This window comes from Protopterus annectens, chromosome 8.part0 (genome assembly GCF_019279795.1).
Source record: "Protopterus annectens isolate FY-2018-M chromosome 8.part0, PAN1.0, whole genome shotgun sequence".
NCBI lineage: Eukaryota > Metazoa > Chordata > Ceratodontiformes > Protopteridae > Protopterus > Protopterus annectens.
In genome coordinates, this window is record NC_056741.1 from 1,221,027,799 (window position 1) to 1,221,050,429 (window position 22,631).

At 41.5% G+C, this 22,631-nt stretch overlaps 1 protein-coding gene across 1 annotated transcript in view; it reads left to right on the forward strand.

The window, feature by feature from the left end:
- The window catches only part of LOC122808441 (scavenger receptor cysteine-rich type 1 protein M130-like), a gene marked incomplete in the record, with an annotated part of 758,816 nt that overhangs the window by 595,765 nt on the left and 140,420 nt on the right, over positions 1–22,631 (forward strand).

Genomic DNA, 22,631 nt, shown 5'->3' on the forward strand with positions numbered 1-22,631 from the left:
GCCATACCTGATCCAGCTGTGTCAGGTAGATCTACCCTGGCTGCAGGTGCAGTACCAGTGGAGGTGTTGATGTTATCACCTGGCAGGAGCTGATAGGATTGGTGGAGGATATCATGGAGAGAGGCTTTGATGCACATATCAGCAAGGCTAAAAAGGTCTTCCATCAGATTGCAAAGATGATGCCACATCCGGCACTGACTCAGGGAGGTGCTGCAGGAGACAGTGATGACAGTTCTGAGGGTGAGGACTCACAGTTTTCAAGCTGGACATGAGTGTGCTCCAAGCTTTTGTCTGCTTCACCATTACTATCTGGCTTGTATGTCCTGTACATCTGCACATGTTTCCTTATCCACCCTACCTACCAGACCCTTTCATTGTTAAGCACCTTTCCAAACATTCCTCTCCCTCAAAAATAATAAAAAAAATGGCATCTGTCAAAAAAATACTTCCCATGCATAGCTCTCCATTTTGCCTAAGTGTCATCTTGACACAATTGATTTGGTCCAGTTGGCCATACAACATCATTCTGTTATTGTCACCCATCACTGGTGTGGTGACTCCAAAGTCACAAAATTGTGTGTACAAATCACTGAGGACTGAAGTCAGAAAATAATGGTAGAGATTTGAGTTTCAGATTGTATATCCTTCAGAAAATTCATGATAATGCAAATCCTTTTATTCTAGCAAATTTGTAAGTTTGTAAGAGCAATATTTAAAAAAGTGTCCTTATTTTTGGGCCTTTGTCCTCCCATTATTTGTGCCTTTGTCCAGATGTTTTGCCCTAAGTGATTGAGAGGTGTGTGTGTGTGTGTGTGTGTGTGTGTGTGTGCATACAACTATACATTTATGTTGTGAAGAAGTGGATAGCTATTGTGCTGTTCCATGATCATCCTGCAAATTTCTGTATTCTTTCCCCTGTGTCCTACCTTCTGCTGGCTAACCCCATTTTCACCACTGTCCTATCCGTGCCTTTTTCACATGTTTCCTCTGGTCAAAAAATACATTCACACAAAACACACATGGCCAGAAATGGCCCATTAAAACACCTTCACTTTATGACTTTGATACATGCACAAACGTTGGCATAGTACAGCAATGCTGAGTGACTGTAAAAGCTGTTTAATTTCTTATTACAAAAGCTGAAGATTTCAGTTTGATCTGCAGTGGTCTGGTTAATTTTGCACATGTTTGCTTAAATCAATTGCACAGTGAGAATTCAAAGTAAAGACAAACTAAAGGTAGTACTGTCAAACAGTTAATGTAACAGTTCTTAGGTTGCTGGATGAAAGGTTCTAGGTGTTTCTATGTGGCTTACTGAGTTTACGTGCTTGATTTATAATAGAGTGTTGTTTTTGCATAGTATCATGAGTTCAATTACAACTATAGGCCAATGTATTAATTCATGACATTTCATATTACTTTCATATATTTAACTGCAAACTTCTATATTTCTGTCCATATACTAGACTTCATTAACATACCATTTGAATAGTGCAGCAAGATGTTGTTTGCAAAAACATTACAGTGCCAGCAGGGAAATTTATCAAGCCAACCTTATCTTGCTATATCTTCATGTTTGTAGCAGTCTCCTATGCCTTATTTCTCCCTGTAACAAACACCTTATTGTACAGAGCATGACAGAATGATGATTTAATAAGTGAGCAACACACCATACAGATGTTCCTACATTTCTGTCTGCATCTGTCTCTACCTCTGTCTCTTCACCCTTTCTGCTTCAGTAAGTTGTCATGGTGCTTCATTTGTGCTATTTAAAAACTGTGCTGTAGAAATCCCTTTGTGCCATGATGAAATAATGTTCACAAGTAAAGACAGATTTTCTACTACTTTCAATAGCGCTAATCCAGTGGTTATGTATTTCTGACTGTTTTGGTACACTGTTTTATGTGTACCCGTTGGCTACATATTGCTATGACCTACCATTAACCTTCTTCTGTCATAAGCTACTCTGTCCCTGCCTCCATCTCACCCCGCTAATGCATTTTCTCCTTTTTATATCATTATTCTCCCATGTCTGCATTTGCACAATGTCTGGCAGCAGTTAACAAAGGCAAATAAGGCTGGGTACTCGGCTGGAGTGCCTTCTGTGTGGAGTCTGCATGTCCTCCCCACGGTCGAGTAATGTTTAAAGACATGCAGGTAGTTGTGTGCATGAATGGGTGTGCCTTCCTTGAAGGTTAGGCGTCAGGCTGGCACCTTGGCACCGTAAAAATCCACTGCCAGTCATTAGTGGACCGGAGTTCCGCTGTGGCGACCCCTAACCGGGAAAAGCCGAAAGACATTAGTTACAAGTACACAGCTTATGGCAATAGCTTGTGATTTTATTCCCTTTATCCACATTACTCTGTTGTGATTATATTACTCTTGCTTGTCTATGTATATTACGTTTAATACTTTTCAAAAAGCTGAAAAGTTGGATGTACAGATTACAGTGGTCAAAAGGGTATTGAAGATGAATACATGCATTTATGTTTACTGAAATCTGCTGTCAAATATGAATTATCAGAAGTATGCCTTCCTATGCGATGTACTTAGCTAATACTCAGGTATAATTTTTTTTCTTGCAATGCTCTAAAGGTTTAAATCCAGATGGATGATAAAAAATGTTTCAGAATGTTTCATCTGACTCCTGTGGCTGTAAATGTTGGCTACACATTTCTTTAAGACACCATAATCCTGCTGCTATATTAATGTGCCTGCTCCCTGTTGTGAAGTCTGTCTTGTACTGATCTTTGCCCAAAAGATGGCACAGAGCAACAGTGAGTACTGGTACTAACCATTCTAAGTTCAAAACTTGAAGATATGATTATGCATGCACTAATACAGTGTCATCATCATCATTATCATCATCACAATTCAGCTTGGCAGCACTGAGCTCAAAGAATAACATAAAAAAAAGAAAACCACATAATTACTGTTTTAGGTTGCACAACACTTGTATGTCTGTATTAATTTTAGCAACAGGTTAATTATGATTTCAAAATTATGTTGACAATTAATTTGGTCGCTTAATGTATGTCTGCTTTACAGTATTTACAGTTGCAACTGTGTTACAAATTTGGTTAACCTATTCTCACATAATCCTTCATTGTTACTCTGCAATGCACTGTATGACTTGCACGTTTTTCTTGTCAGTGCACATCGTGGAAGTACGAGACAATACAAGTGTGCAATCATCCCAACATGAAGTTGCAAGAAAGTTTGATAATCTACTGGTTTACAACAGCAAATGTCTATGGCATCCTGTAATATGAAACATATCAGTGTCCCTCACAGTAATGCAGTGTACATGAAGAACAGTATCTAAATTATAGTAGAGAAGTATGTAATTACATGTGACAATCATAGCGATGTTACATTGTCCTATGTATACATTTGCACTTGTGGACTGTGGATTTTCAACAAATACAAATGTGCTATTTCAAATTATTAAAATTAGTCTTGTCTTGTGGTGGTGGCAACTAATGCAATGTTGTCTAGATTATGGAACAAGATAGGTAGAAGATCCAACGCTCAGCATGAAAACTGGTGGGTGGGTGAGTTTTTGTGAGTGTGGGTAACAATTGGTAAAGTATCTACTTCCCCTGAGAGGAATACATTTAACTCTTCACACAGCTCCTCTATCCCACTTTTTACTAAAATACACTGATAAGGTAATCCTAACAAAAGTGCACTCTCTCCCCTTAAGAATCAGATTTCTCCTGTGACACTTCCAACTAATGCAGTGCTTTCTAGACTGTATAACTAGATAGGTATGAGGTTTAATGCTCAGCATGAGACACTTTTGTGAGTTTATATAACTGTATGCAATGCCTGGTGCTGTATCTACTCTCCTGAAAAGATGTAACTCTTCTCCCAGCTCCCTGATCCCACTTGTTACTGAAAACTCCTCTCTGAAACACACTGATGATATCATCCTGACAGAAGTACACTTTTTCCCTTAAGAATCAGACTTCTGCAGTGGTGCCTGCATTTCTTACATTATTTTCTAGAATGTCTATATAAGTCGAATGTTCAAATACAGCGGTGCTTAACTTCTACAAGTGTGTGTGTGTGTGTGTGATTGTAAACAAAATTAGGATTTGTTTGCAGTGGCAACAATTATAACTCCTGATGGCTGTAAAAATCATTTTACCATACATGTCTCCTTGGCTATACACAGCTGATGTCATAGATGTTGTATGCCTCACTTGTGCGCAGTATTCTCCTGTGATGCTGGCTACTGATAATGTGCTGTAAATAGCTAAGTAGTTTGAGTTCATCCCTGCTTAAATAGTGTGAGTATGATTACTGTCACTGGACACCTCACAACCACCTTTATGTACACTTCTACTTATGAGATTGCACAGTGTTACACTAGCAAATCCTAGCATCCTCGGGGTAAAAAAACGTTTTGGCCACACAGTAACATAATGCTGCAATAGTTGCAGTGTCTCATGGCTGGAGTGCAAATTCTCCTGAATTCTGTGACTTTCATAGTGTGCTTTGTACATTGTGTAACTACATATGTTGGATGTTTGAGGCCAGCTGTGAGTGTGACTTTTACAGGCCTCTTTGAAGTATAACTCCATTCATATCATACATATATGATGCATAGCTGTACATTGCGATTGTGCGCTTCGACCACTTTTTAGCATAGACATCCAGCTAATAAACAGTGGTGATGTCATCTGTTTAACTGTGAACTGTTCTAGTTGTACCTCAACATGATTACATTTTCCTTGCATAACATATGTAGGAAGCATTATCCTATAGCAAAAGGGAATGATGAAACATTCTGTATGTTGTTGCCTTAGTACAGCAATTACAGGCACACATAGCCCCTGCAGCAATAACATGAGATAATGCCTATATGTACTGACATATCTCACAATTGTAGTGACACTTCTACTGTGGCACATTTATCTTGTGCAGTATCATGTATTTTCTATTATCATATGTTCATGCGTTCAATATCCACATTCAGTGCCTGTTAGCATTGTTAGGCCTTATACTGTAATGCATGAATGGCATCCACCACAGTTATAATGTGTCCATTTACAGTGGAAGAGGCATCTGCCATCCTTTCTATTTCAAAGAGATTATTTATGACATACATTTGATGTAATAAGATATCACTGGTGGAGTTTTACAGTTATGCTAAGATTTCCAATCATCCACATATCATGAGTTGGTAGAGTCACATAGCTTGCTGTTGAATTCCTGAAAGGGCAGCATTATATGAATATGCTGATGTTACATAAACACCATTGTATCTATTTATTCTTATCCATTTTTATGCTGGACAATGATATGTCATCACAGGTTAGGACTGCATGACAGTGAAATTGTTATTCAGGGCATGTCATGCTGTGAGTGCTCCTGTGGCATGTGCATTGAGTATTAGCTTATATAGTATACCTACACAGATAAACTGTGGTTCATTTCTAGGACAGTGTGTGCATTCATGATGGAAACAGCTTCCTTGTAAAAAAGCATTGATATTATACTGCTCACTGTTGTGTGGGCAGTAACATGTAGCTCCTTTCCAGCATTCAGACTAAATCTGATTGTTTATATTATAGTCATAACTCCTTTTTTAATGCATACATTCAATTCAGTTATTTGTCACAGCCTCTATCACTATATGATGCAGCACATGCAGTCAATACAGAGGTTTGGAGCGTGCCTAATGTAACAGGCTGTCAGACAGCTGTAGCTTACACACAGACAATAGCCATTGCACAATCATAGGTCCAACTTTTTTCAAGTGTTGTCCTACAAGGTAGGGCATCCATACACCTTATGATAGGAAAGTGCTCAAAACCTTACAAGGGTGTTCTTCATGACATAACCGATATGCATAGTTTGGGAGCACTTTATAATCTCAAAATTCTGAAATACTGAATTTCAGAATCCCGAGATCATAAAGCCAAAAGCTCTAAATACCGAAACCCCAGAAGTGTGAATTTCAAAATGCCAATGATCGGAGATGTTGAAATTCGTGGTTCTGGTGTTGCGGTTTGTGAATGGGTAGGTGGAAGGTAGGGTAAGTATTTCTGTGTGTGTGTTGGTTAGGGGTTGTAGTGTGTGTTGTGAATGTGATATGTGTGTGCGAGGGGAATGATTGTGTGTGGTGTTTTTTTCATGTGTGTCTGTGTAGTGCGACCTTGGAGTTAGAATATTTAAGTAGGGGGGTGTGATGGTCGAAGCCCCCCACATGGGGGGTGCAGGGGGGGCTTGCCTGTCTGTAGTGTAGGTTTGTTTGTTTGTGTTCTGGGGAAGGTGTGTGAATGTTCATGAGTGTGCTGTATGTTTGGTATACTTTTCACGATTTTGAATTTCGCAGTTTTGGTTTTTCAGTGTTTTGGCGTTTCGGGCATGTGGTCTCGGTATTTTGGGCGTTGGGAATGTGAGTGTTCTGGATTTTGTAGGGGATCCATGTAGTTCTGTGCTGTCCTTGATTGTTATGCATCTCTCTGATATCTGACCAGGCATGTGTTTGGAGATAACATGATGTTAAGGTTTATTATGTTATTCATTGCTTAGAGGGATTACCTGTTTCCAAAAGAATTATGCTTTGTATTGTATGTCTTAATCCAGACATTTCTTTTATTACTGCTATTGTTTTCTTCACACTGTACAGCTTAATGGCAGATGAGGGCATCCATAAACATTTCATACTGTGTGGCATGTAGGCAGACCATCAGAAGCTGTGGCTGGTCTTGTGTTGCAACACTTTCTTGTGTGTTGGTTCTGATAAATTGCTGTCATGTTACTGTTCCCTGTAATTCCATGTGAGCATGCACAGTATAACAATGTCTGAGATGTTTGCAAAGTAACAATTTAAAACTTGAACTCATGAAATGTCATCTGATCTACAATGTAATTTGTTAGTTTTGTATGTTGTGCGTTATTATATTATGATTTAGCATTTAAATGATTAGACAACACTTGCTTGACTATTACTTATTTATAGGTGATAAACCCCTTTCCTATGGGTGCCACTTAACATTTCTTTGCAAAAAATGTCCATTTATGATGTGTATGACATTACAGCTGTAATGTTCATTTGTTCTTTTGTATATCTGCTGAGGTGAAGAATACAGCGGTAATGTCAGCTTGCACACGTAAACTCTCAGTATGTACATCTCATATGCAATTATTGCAGTCTGTGCATTCATCCCATAATGTATCTTCTGCCCTAGCTGACACACTGACTCATCATTTCATTAAGATGCTTATGACATTTTAACTTCCCTTTAGTACACTGCAACTTTATAATCCTATCACATCCTTTGTTAACATGTCCATTTTGATTTATGTGCATAACACCAGTATTGTTATTGAGATTTTAATTATCATTATATCAGTATGTCAGGATTTAGGTTAGGAATGTTTGACACTTCAGCACATTTGTCTGTGGTTTGAGTATACTTTATCCATTTCTCCTTCTCTGTTAATTATTGTTATGCAGTACATACCATGATTCTTTGTATGCAGTTCTCCCATTTCACTTCCCCTCCTTCAGAATTCTTTTCCTATACTTGCCCTTAATACTTCAGGGTTACAGCGTGGGCTCATATCTTAGCTTTACCTATAAGCAAGCCATTTTGTTTATATTCTGGGCTTGTGCATGTAAATCCTTTCCATGGTTGCGAACACTGTTGCTGGCCATGAAATGGTCCTTGCAAATGTGTGTCCTAACAAACAGCATACATCTGGAATTAGCACTGCTGCTCATTATTATGCACATATATATATATATATATATATATATATATATATATATCTTTCTCTGCTGTACAGCTGCAGAGGAAATAGCAGCAAACCATGTGGTCCACCAGGAGAGACTAACTCACCTCAAAGAGGCACAGGGTAAGTAAGCTTCAAATCTAAATGCAAGCCAGATAAGCATTTTCAGTGGCTCACTCCCTAGCATCTTTAGCAGGCATACCTCAACTTTGCTATCATGCATGCATGTCCTCTCTAATAACTCTTGCTGCTTGCATTTGGCAGTGAGAACACCAGTTTAATTGTGTGGGTTCAATACCCACACACAGCAATTAAGTTTTACTATAGAAACTTTCCAAAAAAAATTCTAAGCTTGTTTCCTGCCTTTCCTGTAACTAGTCTAGTCCAGATACAGATTTGCTGTAACCAGGAATGTTTGTAAGCTTTTGAGCCCCCAAAGGCTTTCTGTGTTGCTGGGAAGCCTTCTAGCTTATCAGTGAGAGTGGTAAGCACTAGGTAGCCTATCTACCACAAGAGTGGTTTCTGGCCCAGAAATTGTAGTCTATTGGCCGTTTGGGCAGTTTTTCCATCTCTTTCAACTTTCTGGTTTAAAAGCCTGCATTTGCACTTATTTCCCACCTTTCCTGTAACTAGTCTAGTCCAGATACAGATTTGCTGTATCCAGGACTGTTTGTAAGCTTCTTAGCCCCCCAAGCCTTTCTGTCTTGGAGGGAAGCCTTCTAGCTTATCAGTGGGAGTGGTAAGCACTAGGTAGCCTATCTACCACAAGAGTGGCTTCTGGCCCAGAAATTGTAGTTCATTTGCCGTTTGGGCAGTTTTTCCATCTCTTTCAACCTTCTGGTTAAAAAGCCCGTGTTTGCACTTGTTTCCCACCTTTCCTGTAACTAGTTTAGTCCAGATACAGATTTGCTGTATCCAGGACTGCTTGTAAGCTTCTGAGCCTCCCCCAAACCCTTCTGTGTTGGAGGGAAGCCTTCTAGCTTATCGGTGGGAGTGGTAAACACTAGGTAGCCTATTTACCACAAGAGTGGTTTCTGGCCCAGAAACTGTAGTTTATTGGCCGTTTGGGCAGTTTTTCCATGTCTTTCAACTTTCTGGTTTAAAAGCTCGCATTTGCACTTGTTTCCCAACTTTCCTGTAACTAGTCTAGTCCAGATACAGATTTGCTATATCCAGGACTGTTTGCAAGCTTCTGAGCCCCCCCAAGCCTTTCTGTGTTGGAGGGAAGCATTCTAGCTTATCAGTGGGCGTGATAAGCACCAGGTAGCCTATCTACCACAAGATCCAGGTACAGATTCTTAGTTTTAGCACGTGAATTTGCTTATTCATGCTCAGCACTTGTTCAGAACTTGTTGTTAGCACCAAATAAGCTACAAATTACTACAGGACTCAACCTTCCTCTTTACCTAGAGGAGAACAGTTTTTTGTACTTACTTTTTCCCTTGCTTAGAGAAAAACAGCTCTTATACTCACTTTCCTCACTTATCTAGAGGAAAGTATTTTTTTATTCAGGCATGTCCAAGGGTCAGCTCCCAGTGTTCTCTCCTGTCTTTCTGATGAATTTGGGCATATTGGGGCAATGTAGCAATTGCCTCATATACACAGACGACCCTCTCCTCCTACCACCCAACACCACAACCTATGAGAGATACACTTATCTAGCCAAACTGGTGGTAAAGCTCTCTCCAGCCAAGACTGAACTTGACAGTCAAGAGATTCGAAGGTAAACACTTGCACCACACCACACTCATCACATAGTCCCACTAAACCTACACCACCAAAATCCACACATAGAAACACAATAACATTCATGGAGGCTCTCAATAATAATCTGCTCAAGCAGCAGAGACCTCCAAAACAGAAACGCAAGCAACCTCCACCCCCCAACACAACCCAAATGACACATAGCCCACAGACTCAGTGTGCCACTCAACCACAGCCCATCAGGCAAAACAACGTACCCAACACACTAGTCATAGGTGACTCTATAGTAAGGCACACTGATGTCCCACTCACCAGGCTAAACAAGGAGAAGGTTACTGTTAGCTGCCTGTCAGGTGTCAGGGTCCGCCACATAACCCACGCACTCAGGTCACTCCACAACAACTACAAATATGACTCTGTCATTATCCATGTTGGTGTGAATGACCTGAGATGTACCTCCCTGAACTAAACGAAAAGAGACATGGAAGAGTTCTCTGATCTTGTAGCCCAGGCAGATATAATCCTAGCTCTGAGTAGCATCCTGCCATCACCCAGAATGATACTGCAGTACAAGGGAAAAATGATTGACTTCAACAATTGGCTAAGCTTCTGGTGTCATTTTAAGGCAATCCAGTATCTGTCTGTCTGGGACGACATGGTCGACAGACCATGATGCTTTGCCATAGATGGTCTGCACCTGTCACCCCTAGGATTCCGGATACTGGCTAAGGCTCTTGCTGCCCCTATAGTGCCTTTTTTAGGCAAGGTTCAAATGACAAATTCACCACTGTAACAGGAACAAGCAAGCAAGAACTGAGGGTAATGCTACTCAATGCTAGAAGTCTAAATCTCAAAATGCACTCCCTTGAGACACTGTGTAAAATGGAGAACATCGATATCTGTGCAGTGACTAAAACCTGGTTCAAGGCTCCAGAGAGCACCCCTGCATTACCAGGCTATAACTCATACCACACTTTTCGGCCACCTAACCTGGACCGGGACACCAAAGGCAGAGGTGTGTTCATATTCATTAAGGATATCCACACCTCCAGGCTAGTTGCTCAGCATAATGCATCCGAGGTTATCCAAGTGCAACTAACTCTAGGCAAAACTGCAGTCCAAATTGTAGCTTGCTACAGATCCCCACCATGCCCCAGGATTCCCACTCCTCTTTTCTTGATATACTGAAAAATATTAGAGTTCAACCAAACACCCTAATAATGGGTGATTTCAACTATCCCATCATTAACGGGGAAAACTACCCATGTACCAACTCCTTTGTGTAACGCTTTCTGGAATTCATAAATTCCAATGCCCTGGATCAACTTATCCACACCCTCTCCAGGGGCAACAGTATCCCAGACCTAGTCATTACCAACATGAGTGACCGGTGTTCCACACCTGAAGTCAGCTCCTCGTTGGTCAGATCCGACCATAAGCTAATCACCCTAGATATCCACATCTCGACCCCACCTCCCATTAAGGAAATCATGATAAAAAAATTTCTCCAAAGCTAACTTCATTCTTCTTAAGACAGAAGTGGCGAACTTCACGACACCCATGCAGATGGACAATACAGTTACGACTGCTGAATCCTACAAAGATGCACTTAATAAACACTTACACGAGTGCATGGATCGTGCTATCCCAAACAGAACCAAGATGCTATCCTTCAAAAAAAGGAAGCCAATCTGGTGGTCCCCTGCCATAAACAAACTCTACAACAGAAGGAAGAAACTGTTGCAAAAAAGAGTAAAATCTCATGAGTGGAGGAGTTCCCTGGTCAGCCTCAGTAAGAAGCTGAGATCCCTTATAAGATCCTCCAAAGCTAGCTACAAAAACAAAATCACCACTGATTCTAGGGACAACCACAAAGCATTCTATAGCTATGTCAGGAATCTCAATGGCAACTCCCAGATCTGCTCTGAGTTGCAGCACAATGGCATGAAAATTACAGAACCAACTGATATTGCCAGCATCCTGGCAGATAGGTTCAGTGCTAACTTTACCCCCATCTCACCCCCTAAAGGGCCCATATCTATACAGGAAGAATGCAGAGTCCCTGTAATCACAACTATGCAGGTAAAAGCTGCACTCTCTAAAGCCAAAAACACAGCATCCGTGGGGATCGGACAACATCCTAGACTGCGTTTTACACGAACTTCAGAACGAATTGGCTCCCTACCTAAGCACCATGTTCAATCATAGTCTCACATCAGGCTTTGTGCCCACTGAATGGTGCACAGCAACAGCTGTCCCACTCCACAAAGGGGGAGCCACCACTGATCCCATGAACTATTGCTCTATTAGCCTGATGAGCCTGGTCTGTAAGGCCATGGAACATATCATCATGGAACTCATAAACAAAGAAATTGGTAACCTCCAAACTATGGACCCCACCCAGTTCGGGTTTGTGAAAGGCAGATCATGCCTCCTGAACCTGATTGAAATCTTTGAGGCAGTCAACAAAGCTGTAGATGAGGGTAAGGTGGTTCACACAGCCTATCTTGACCTCACTAAGGCTTTCAACACCATCCCCATTCTGGAATTATAGCTAAACTCACTAAACTAGATATAAATCCCTACGTCACAAGATGGGTTGCCAAATGGCTCACTGACAGAACCCACACTGTAAAAGTTGCAGACTCCAAATCTGACTTCAAACTGGTGACAAGTGGAGTATCACAGGGTTTAGTCCTGGGACCTCTCCTGTTTGATATCTACTTCTCTGAAGTACAGGCTAACACAGAAGGCCTTTGGCTAATGAAGTCTGCAGATGACTGCAAACTAGGAGCCATAGTTGAGTCCCCAAATGAGGTGGAGATCCTGCAGAAGGGCTCACTGAGACAGATGCCTGGTGTCAGAGCCATGGCTTCAAGCTCAATGCCAAAAAGTGCATCGTCATCCCCTTTGGCAACCACCACATAGGCGGCAGTCTACTTAATGCCAAATGTGTGATAAGAGACCTGTGGAACCAGATGGACAGTAGTTTTACCTTTGATGATCACATCGCCACAGTAGTCAGGAAATCCTTCTACGTGGCACACCTCGCCACAAAACGGTTCTCATCCTGGAAAAAAGAGGTCAATTTTCCCCTTTACTCGACACTCATTAGACCCATTATAGAGTACAATGCCCCTTTTGGAATGTACCTCACAAGACATCTGCAGCAGCAGCTGGAAAGGCCACAGAAGTACCTCACAAAGAAGATTACTGGCCTCAAACAGATGCCCTACACTGGTCGTCTAAAAAAACTCTAGCTTTACTCTGTAGCATATCGCCTACTCATAGGTGATCTCTGCCTAAAATATAAATCTATGTCAAACCCAGAGCTGTTGAACATGCTACACCTAAAGAAATCCCAATCCCTCCGAGCTACATGTTCTAGGGACCTAAACCTTGTCACCACAATAAACAGGACATGCTGGACGGATATATTCCTGTCCTAGAGACTTCCCATACTCTGGAACAAGCTACCCATCTATGTCAAGCAAAGTTCCTAATTAGCACTCTTCAAGAAAAATCTTGATAAGTGGATGGGAAATAGGAAATACACCCTGTGGATCACTTCTGTGGCTGTGCTCAGCAAGGGCACAGGAAAATAACTTTCTTGGGTGGAGTAAGTCAGGGAACCTTGTTGGCTAGGCTTACTTAGGCCCTTGGGCCAATAGCCTAGTACCTACCTATGAACCTATGAAATACTAACAGCAATAATGAACATCATGAACAATTCATTAATGGTAAGTGCAGTTATTACATGTGAATGCATATATTCTATACAGCATAGGGAAATAAAATCTGCTATTTCTTATATCCTAGTAGTGAATTTTTTATGTTATGACACATTAATTCCATCCTGTCATATCTTGATATTGCAAAGGTGTACAGTAGTCATTTTTCATGTTTGTTGATTACTGAAAAAAAAAAATAGTATTAAAAAATATGACATGCAACGGATCTAAGTCTCTCTATTTTTGTCTGCCCCCATCTCTTTTTATTTTATTTTGTTTTACTTTTTTCTAATTTATAGCATTTTGTTGTTTGCATACCTTGTCCCTGAAAACAAAATGACCAGCAGCACAGAGAGGTAGACTGACCACTGTGGATCAGCCTGCCATGCCTCCAAAGATAGCTGTACAGACACCAGCACTTCAGGTTTACAACCTATCAGTATTGCCTGCACAACCCCTGCCTTATCTGCTCCATCTGCATCAGGTAGCTCTGCCCAGGCTGCTAGTGTAGTGGTACCCTCTGGGAGCATTACGAGTGGAGGTGGTGATTTTGTCACCCAGCAGGAGCTGACAGGGCTGATGGAGTATATAATGGGGAGAGGCCTCACTGCCTGAATCAGCAGGGTTGAAAAGGTGTTGTGTCAGATTGCAAAAATGATACCACATCTGGCACCGACACAGACAGCTGACACAGTAGACAGTGATAATTCTGTGGGTGAGGACTAGATTCTCAAGCTGGACATGGGTGTGCCTCCGATGTCCCCTACCTATTCTCAATAATGATGTCCTCCAACTTTTTTTGTCCATCACCATCCCTGACTTGCTTGCATATCCTGTATGTCTGCAGCTGCTTCCTATCCTACCCTACCAACCTGACCCTGACATTCCTAAGCCCCTTCCTCAACATTCCTCTCTCTACAGAAGAGTACAGACAATAGGCATCTGTTCCACACAAAAAAATGATGCCCTGTTCGTATATTTCCACTTCTTATATGTGTCTTACCGACACTCTTCATTTGGTACTATTGGATATACAATATTATTCTGTTGTGTCACCCATCCCAGGTGTAGCAGGTCTTAAAATGATGACAGTCTTTGTACAATTCTACATTTGTGTTTTGAAGAAGTTGATAGCATTGGTGTTCTCCCACCATCCTCCTGAAAATTCCTGTATACTTTTCCCTTTGTCCTACCCTCTGCTTGCCCCCATTTTCATCACTGTTCTAGCAACCCATTTTTCACACATTTAGTCTGGTCAAAAAATAGGATTGCACACAATACACACAGCCAGAAAAGGCCCATAGAAAAAACTTCACTTTTTTGTCCTCAGCATTTGCACAGAGATTGGCATAACACATCAGTGTTGAGTGATGGTGAATGCTGTTTATATTTCCTATGGCAAAAGTTGAAGATTTTAATTTCAGCTTTAGTATTCTGGTTATTTTTGTGCAAATGTGTTTATATCTGCTGCGCTGTAGGAATACATAGTAAGGGCAGACTGAAGGTAGTACTGTGAAACAGTTACTGTAACAGTTCTTAGGTTGCTAGATGTAATGCCCTAAATGTTGTTATGTGGTTTGTTGCAATAAGTCACTTATTTATGGACAACTTGATGCTTTTCCATAGTGTCATGGGTTTAATTACAGCTGTAGGTCAAATTATTTCATTACATTTCATATTCCTATCACATTGTTAACTACAAATGTGTATTTCTCTCCATTTACATTTCATTCACATACCATTAGAAGAGCGCAGTAAGACATCATTTGCAAATATTGCAACTCTAGCAGGGAGACTTACTAAGCCAACCTTATCCTTATTTTAATGTTGGTTGCACTCTACTACCCCTTCTTGCTTCCTATACAAACACCTTATTGTACAGAATACGACAGCTTACTATGAGGTAATAATTAAAAGTAACACACCATACTGATGGTCCTACATGTCCCACAAAAATTATTGTTGCTATTCCTCTCTCCATTTGTCTCTGTCTCTCTCTCTCTCTGTTCACCCCTTCTGCTTTAGTAAGTTGCCACTGTCCTTCAGTTGTGTTATTTATAGAATACACAGTAATGATTCCTTTGTGGAGTGATAAGATAATGTTTGTATGAATAGATCAAGCTTGTATTACTGTCAGAGGTTCTAATCCAGGCATTACCTAGGTGTTTCGGACTATTTTATGTGTAGCTGGTGGCTACATATATAACTCTCAAATGTGCAAATTTTCACTGAATGTCCAGATTTTTACCTCATATTTTTGATCTGTTCCTCATACAATTTGTGTTTTTTTTTTGGCAAATCACTAAGGACTGAATTTACTATATAATGGCACTCATTTAAGTTTCAGACTTCATAAGAGGGACACTGGTGGAATCCCCAGGGTGAACTTACGGTTACCCATCAGAAAACATATGCTAACACAAATGATGTTATTCTAGCAGCTTCTAAGTTTACATGAGCACTATTTAAAATTTGTCCCTATTTTTAGCTTTTGTCCCCCCATTATTTTAGGCTTTGTCCAGATTTCTTGTCCTAAGTTTGAGAGGTATGGCTAAATATCATTATGAGTCACCATTATCCTGCTTTTGTCATAATCTACTTGGTCCCTGCCTCCCTCTCTCCCTTGTCTATGTATCTTCTCCCGTCTGTGTCATTAGTCTTCCTCCTCTGCATTTACATAATGTCTGACACTGAGCGCCAACTGTAACTGAGGCTAAACGGGCATACACAACTTATGGCAAAATCTTATCTTTGGCTGCATTACCCTTGTACCCTTCCCTCTGCTGTGCTTAGCTATGTATAGTCCATTTAATCTACCTTTCAGCAAGCTGAAGGGTTGAATGTACAGCTTACAGTTGTCACGAGAGTAATGAAGAGTAATACATGCATAGAGTAATGAAGAGTAATACATGCATAGAGTAATGAAGAGTAATACATGCATAGAGTAATGAAGAGTAATACATGCATTCTCATTTTCTGAACTCTGCTGTCACTTGGGAACTTTGGGAGGCATATCTTCGTATGTAGCTTGTTTAGATAATACTCCAGTGTTAAGCTTTTTCTTGGAATGCTCTCAAGGGTCAAATCCAGATGCATACAGAAATGTTTTTGAATTGTTTATATGATTCCTGTGTCTGTAAATGTTGGCTACACATTTCTTTAACACATCATTATCCTGCTGCTATATTAATGTGCCAGCTCCCTGTTATGAAGCCTGTCTTATACAGGTCTTGCCTGAATAATTATGATGGAAAAGCAAACAGCAACACCACAGAAATATGTGCAGAAATAAAAAATGCACTAATGTGTTATTATGGCTGTATTGTATATTCCTGTCACCAATGGCTTGTTTTTTCTCACCACTTCTGTGTCATTCAGTAAATCACTTTGATTCCAAAATGTTTCCAGAAACCATGTTTCTACCAGAAATTATTTCTGATCCCTCATGTGTTTCATAATACACTTATAGCATTCATATAAGGATTGACTAAATGCAATTGTCATGGCAAATGTGTAAGTCGTTACACATGAAACATGACCATAACACATCTGATTTGCATTCCAGCAGGTTCATATATACTTGTATGTGCATTATGCTTCTTTGTGTGAAAGTCAGCAAAGAGCACCATAGACAACTGTTAATTCCCATTCAAGTTTATCACCTCAGGGTATGATTATGCATGTGCTAATACTTTGCCATTACTTGGCAGCACTGCTATTCAGGCAGACAGTACAAAAAAGTACAACAACTAGTTTTTTGTTTAGTAGCACAACATTTATATGTCTGAAGTGAATTTTGACAACAAGTTATCTTGATTTCAGAGTGATGTTGACTCAATTAATTCAGTCTCTTAATGTATGTCTGCTCTCCAGTGGATACACTTGCAACCACGTTACAATGTTGACTAACCAATTCACACATAATCCATCACTGTTATTCTGCAGTGCACTGTAATGCATAGGAAGTGTCTGTTTGTCTTGTAAATGCACATTTTGCAAACATGAGATGAGACAATTGTGCAATCAGCTTGGAATAAAGTCGCAGGAATGATTGATAAACCACAGGTTTACAACTGTGATTTTTCTTTAGCATTCAATACAGTGTAATAGACACATGTCCCTCAAAGTAAAGCAATGGACAATATATAAATCTTAGTAGAGAAGTATGTCATTACATGGGACAATCACATTGCTCTTATGTTTTCCTGTATATATGCATTTTGTCCCAAAACCTGTAATGCAAAGTAACATCTGTTCCAAACAGTGGATTTTTAGCAATTGCACCTGTGATTTTTAATATCACTAACTTCAGACTTTTCCTGTGGCACTAGTGAGTAGTGCTGTTCTCTCTAGATAGGTGGTTTGATTCCCACTATGGAAAAGTTGTGTGTGTGTGTGTGTGTGTGTTTCTCTGGGAGGTGGATGGGTATAGTGACAGGTGTTTCAATGCCAAAGTTTTTGAGTCCACTTCCTCTGAGAAGAATGCATTTGTCTTTGTACCTGCCACCCTCTGCACTTTATTTCACTTTTAACAGAAACATCCTCTCTGCAACACAATGATGAGGTCATCCTGTCAAAAGTGCACTCTCTCCCCCCTTAAGAGCCAGACTTCTCCTGTGGCACTTAGGTTTATAGGTAGGTACTAGGCTATCTGCCTGAAGGCATTTATAAGCCTAGTCAGAATGTGTTGGCCTTCGCTGCCCCCTTAGATTAGTTCCCTGTGCCTCTGTCCAGCAGAGCCACTGAAGTGATCCACGTGGTAAACTTTCTGTTTCCCATCCACTCGTCAGGGTTTCTCTTGAAGAGTGTTAGTGAGGAGCTCTGCCTAATGTAGATTGGAATCTTGTTATAAAGCATGGGAAGTCTCTGGGACAGGCATCTATCCCTCCAGCACATCCTATTTATTGTTGTGATGAGGTTTAGATCCCTAGAGTGTGTGGCTTGAGGGGATAAGGTTTTCTTTAGGAGGAACATGTCCATCAATTCTGGGTTGGACATGGTCTTGTATGTCAGGCAGAGATCACCTCTGAGTAGGCGGTATGCAACCGAGTACAGCTGGAGTTTCTTCAGTCGAGCTGCATAGGGCATCTTTTTGAGGCCAGTGATCCTCTTGGTGAGGTACTTCTTTGATCCTTCCAGCTGTTGCAGGTGTCTTGTAAGGTACATCCCAAATGGGGCGTTGTACTCTATGATGGGTCTGATGAGTGATGAGTAGAGGGGCACAATGACCTCTTTTGATCTAGATGTGCATAGTCATCCCCTTTGGAAAAAACGAAGTACCCACAAACTACCACATAGGTTCATAGGTTCATAGGTTGAGCACATAGGTGGTAGTCCCCTAAATACGGAAGACGTAATAAGGGATCTTGGGACCCAAGTAGATAGTAATCTCTCCTTTGATAATCACATTACCAAAGTGGTTAGAAAATCCTTCTATGTGGCCCACCTAATCACAAAAGGGTTATGTGATTATCAAAGGAGAGATTATTATCTACTTGGGTCCCAAGATCCCTTATTATGTCTTCCGTATTTAGGGGACTACCACCTATGTGGTAGTTTGTGGGTACTTTGTTTTTTCCATAGGGGATGACTATGCACTTTTTGGCATTTAGCTTGAGGCCATAATTTTGAAAACAGGTATCCGTCTCAGTGAGACCCTTTTGGAGGATGTCTGTGTCAGCTGGAGAGTCAATTATAGCCCCTAGTTTGCAGTCTGTGAACTTGGTCAGCCATAGTCCTCCTGTGCTTGCCTGTACCTCTGAGAAGTAAATGCTGAACAGGAAGGATCCTAGGACTGAGCCCTGGGGAACTCCACTTGTAACCGGTTTAGAGTCGGACCTAGCTCCTGCAACTCTCACCATGTGGGTTCTGTCCATGAGCCAGTTGGCAACCCATCTTGTGATGTAGGGGTTTATGTTCAGGCTGGTGAGCATGTCTATAATACCAGAATGAGGAATGGTGTTGAAGGCCTTTGTGAGGTCTAGGTAGGCTGTGTGTACCACCTTTCCCTCGTCTATATCCTTGGTAACTGTCTCAAAGAAGGCCACCAGGTATAGGAGGCATGATCTGCCCTTAACAAAGCTGAACTGGGTTGGATCCAGTGTTTGGAGGTTTCCAATGTCTCTGTTAATGAGTTCATGATGATGTGCTCCATAGCCTTGCAGACCAAGCTAGTCAGGCTTATAGGGCGATAGTTCCTGGGGTCTGTTGTGGCTCCATCTTTGTGGAGCAGAATAACTGTTGCTGTGCGCCAGTCTATGGGTGTGTAGCCTGTGGAGAGGCTGGGTTTGAACAGTGTGTTTATGTGAGGGTTTAGTTCATCTTTGAGCTCATGTAGGACGCAGCCTGGGACACTGTCCGGTCCCATTGATGCTGTGTTTTTGGCTTTGGAGAGGGCTGTTTTAACCTGAGTGTCTGTGATTTCAGAGGCTCTACATTCTTCTGGTATGGTTATGGGCCCTTTTGGGGATGAGAGGGGGGTGATGTTTGCACTAAACCTGTCTGCCAGGATGTTGGCGATATCGGTCGGTTCAGTGTATTTTGTGCCATTCTGCACTAACTCTGAGCAGATCTGAGCATTGCCACTTAGATTCTTGATATAGCTAAAGAATGCCTTGTGGCTATCTTTGGAGTCCTTGACAATTTTTCTTTTGAAGCTCGCCTTGGATGACTTTATGAGGGATAGGTTCATAGGTTCATAGGTTCATGTTGTTGCAGATGTCTTGAGAGGTGCATACCAAATGGGGTGTTGTATTCTATAATGGGTCTAATGAGGGATGAGTACAGTGGGACAATGACCTCCTTTTTTCTGGATGAAAAGTCCTTAGTGATGAGGTGTGCCACATAGAAGGATTTCTTGACTGTTGTGGCGATGTGGTTATTGAAGGTGAGACCACTGTCCCTAAGTCTCTTATCACACTTTCGGTGTTTAGTGTACTGCCACCTATATCGTAATTCACGGGTACATGTTTTTTCCAAAGGGGATAACTATACATTTCTTGGCATTGAGCTTGAGCCCATGGCTCTGGCACCAAGCATCTGTTTCTGTAAGGCCCTTTTGTAGAGTATCCACATCATTTGGGGTTCAATAATGGCTCCCAGTTTGCAGTCATCTACGAACTTTGTTAGGCAGAGTCCCTTAGTGTTGGCCTGTACTTCAGAGAAGTAGATCATAGTTTCTTGCTGATACTGATCAGAGATGTCTTCCCTTCTTGGGATTTTACTGTTTTCTGTACTAGTTTCCTCCTTCTATTGTATGGCTTGTTTATATAATACTGTGCTGTCTAGATTGCATAACTGGAGGTAGAAGGTTTGATACACAACATGGGAAACTTGTGTGTGTGTTGATGGGTATAGCAACAGGTAGTGCTTGGTGCTATGTTCACTTCCTCTTTTATCCCACTTTTTAACAGAAGCATCCTCTCTACAAAATAATGCTGAGGTCATCCTGTCAAATGTGCGCTCTCTCCCCTTCAGAGTTGTACTTCACCTGCAGCACTTCCAATAGGACTATGTTCTCTCAATTGTGTAACTAGATAGCTAGGAGGTTTAATGCTCAGTGTGGGAATCGTATGTGTGTGTGTGTGTGTGTGTGTGTGTGTGTGTGTGTGTGCTTGTGTGCTTGTGTGTGATGGAAGGTGTATAGAGTCAGGTGAGCATGTCTCATCATACAGCTTCCACTCTGGAGAAACATCATTTTAAACTGATAGATGACTCAGCCATAGGTTCATAGGTTCATAGGTTGGTACTAGGCTATCTGCCCTAGGGCCTATACAAGCCTAGCCATAACAATTCCCTGGTTGTTTCTTCCCACACTATTTACTTCCCTGGACCCCTGTCTAGCAGGGCAACTGACGTGATCCCCTGGGTGAATTTCCTTCCTCCCATCCAATCGTCAAGGTTCCATTTGAAGAGGGCCAAAGAGGCACTCTGCTTGACATGTATGGGCAATCTATTCCAGAGTCTGGGGAGCCTCTGGGTCAGGAACCTATCCCTCCAGCATGTTTTGTTTATTGTGATGACAAGGTTTAGATCCCTGGAGCATGTGGCTCTGAGGGATTGGGATTTCTTTAAGTGTAGCATGTCCAACAGCTCTGGGTTTGACATGGCATTGTATGTTAAGCAGAGATCGCCTCTGAGTAGACTATGTGCGACAGAGTATAGCTGGAGTTTTTTAAAGCGGTCAGCGTAGGGCATCTGCTTTAGGCCTGTGATTCTTTAGTGAGGTATTTCTGCGGCCTTTCCAGTTGTTGCAGATGTCTTGAGAGGTACATACCAAATGGGGCATTGTATTCTATAATGGGTCTAATGAGGGATGAGTACAGTGGGACAATGACCTCCTTTTTTCTGGATGAAAAGCCCTTAGTGATGAGGTGTGCCACATAGAAGGATTTCCTGACTGTTGTGGTGATGTGGTTATTGAAGGTGAGACCACTGTCCACCTGTGTCCCTAAGTCTCTTATCACACTTTCGGTGTTTAGTGTACTGCCACCTATGTGGTAATTCAAGGGTACATATTTTTACCCAAAGGGGATAACTATACATTTCTTGGCATTGAGCTTGAGCCCATGGCTCTATCACCAAGTATCTGTTTCTGTAAGGCCCTTTTGTAGAGTATCCATATCATTTGGGGATTCAGTAATGGCTCCCAGTTTGCAGTCATCTGCAAACTTTGTAGGCCAGAGTCCCTTAATGTTGGCCTGTACTTCAGAGAAGTAGATGCCAAACAAGAGCAGTCCCAGGATTGAACCCTGAGGTACTCCACTTGTCACTTTTCTGGAGCTGGATTTGGAGTCGGATACTTTTACAGTATGGGTTCTGTCAGTAAGCCAGTTGGCAACCCATTGGGTGATGTAGGGATTAATGCCCAGCTTAGTAGGTTTATCTATGATTCCAGAGTGGGGGATGGTGTCAAAGGTCTTGGCGAGGTCTAGATAGGCTGTGTGGACCACCTTACCCTTGTCCATGGCTCTGGAGACTGATTCGAAGAAGTCAGTCAGGTTCAGGAGACAAGATCGGCCCTTCACGAACCCAAACTTGGTGAGGTCCAGTGTTTGAAGGTTGCCAATGTCTTTGTTTATAAGTTCCATGATAATACGCTCCATAGCCTTGCAGATAAGGCTTGTCAGACTGATGGGATGGTAGTTTCCGGGATCCAAGGTGGATCACCCCTTGTGGAGTGGGATAACTGTAGCTCTGCACCACTCAGTGGGCACGAAACCTGAGGTGAGACTATGATTAAACATGACACTTAGGTGAAGTGCCAGCTCATATTGTAGTTCATGTAGTACCCAGCCCGGGATGTCATCTGGTCCCATGGATGCTGTATTCTTAGCTTTGTAGAGTGCGTTTTTTACCTGTGTGGCCATTATTACTGGAATTTGGCAATATTTCGGTATTGAGATGGGCCATTTAGGGGGTGGGGGGGTGTGAAGTTGGCACTGA